At 36.5% G+C, this 1,427-nt stretch overlaps 1 protein-coding gene across 9 annotated transcripts in view; it reads right to left on the reverse strand.

Annotated features, from left to right (window-relative positions):
* Positions 1-1,427, reverse strand: part of slc4a2b (solute carrier family 4 member 2b) — a 53,055-nt gene that overhangs the window by 29,472 nt on the left and 22,156 nt on the right. The window lies entirely within an intron of this gene.

The following is a 1,427-nucleotide window of genomic DNA, read 5'->3' on the forward strand; positions in this document are numbered from 1 at the left end:
TTTAGCAATCAATTTCAGCATTTATAGCTTTCAGCTTCAGTGTTTCAGGTATCAGCTTAAGTGCTTTCAACTATTAACTATCAATTTCAGCATCTTCAACTATCAGCACTAGCATCTTCAACAGCCAAATTCAGCTCACAGCATTCACACTAGCATTATCACAGGTAATGCTATATATCTAGTTCATAATTATGTTAAAAAGTTACAGTTTTAAAAATGTAGTTTTAGAATGTTCAATAAATATTTATTCTTTTCGGCCCGCGATCAAAGGTGTGTTTTAGATTTTAGCTCCTTATTTCGATTGAGTTTGACACCCCTGATCTATGGGTTCAATAAGAGGTTTACGACCAGGCGACCTGCGTGATCTGCACAGGTTTGGATAGTTAGTACTGGTTAGTACTTAAGCTCCAGTTATAGTGTCTTATGGGAAGTTCTACATGGCAGCATAAAAGAAAACCTGCACCAAAGGAAAAGAAAAGTACAGTTTTGATAGTTAATACAACAGGTATAAGGTTTACTTAAAGGTCTTTTATTGCTTGGAAAATAATAATTAAAAAAATGAACTAATTGATAAAATTTATTCTTAGATTCATCTATGGTTTGGTGTAAATGGACAAGTACTGATCGGTCAATAGCTAAAATAATCATAAGTTTGTGTTGAATAGTTGTTTGCATCGTCCACGTGCAACATCTCCTTCTGCTGGTAAATCACCAGTAAATTACGCAACATTCACAGAGTAAATATGGACATAAGCTTCCTTACAGAGGTGCATCTCCTTATCATACACATGACATTGTCTTTTACTTCCACTGAAAGAGAAAGGCATTTCTGACAGAAGAATGTGCCGGTTGTCAGCATGCTCGCATAGTTGTGCAAGATTTGAGAGGAAGCAGGACAAAACTGCAACGCTAAGTGAAAGCAGTCGTTTCCTAAACTGCTGTTGTGTAGATAAGAGAGCAGCTGAAATGAACATTGTGAGCATTAATGATTTGTGAAGGGAAAAAAAAAAAACAAAAAAAAAAATCTGCCCTCCCACAGGACTCGACTGTTTCCACCCACAGAAAACCCTTAACTTGCATAAAAGATCTGCAGAAAAGCATGATCGAATATGAACTTCTGCTGTTATTAGTTCTGGAACGCAGTCAAGCACAAGTGGTCCTGGGAACCTCCAGCCATTTAAGGTGGATTTTTCCCCCCTTGGGTTTTTTATGTAACTGTTACTCTGTCTTAACCATGGGATGAGTTGAGGAATATTGCTTTTTTTGGCCACTCGTGCTGCTCTCATGGCTTTGACGGTTTATCATCTCCATTGCAGGAAAGTGAAACTAACTTTTTAATAAATCTTTAGTTTTCTCCAATTTTCTCAGTTTCCTTCAAAGAAATTTAGGAAAAGAAGAAAAGAGTTTTATTATCCATCTTATAAGGA

The sequence above is a fragment of the Oryzias melastigma genome, linkage group LG20 (genome assembly GCF_002922805.2).
Source record: "Oryzias melastigma strain HK-1 linkage group LG20, ASM292280v2, whole genome shotgun sequence".
Classification (NCBI taxonomy): domain Eukaryota; kingdom Metazoa; phylum Chordata; class Actinopteri; order Beloniformes; family Adrianichthyidae; genus Oryzias; species Oryzias melastigma.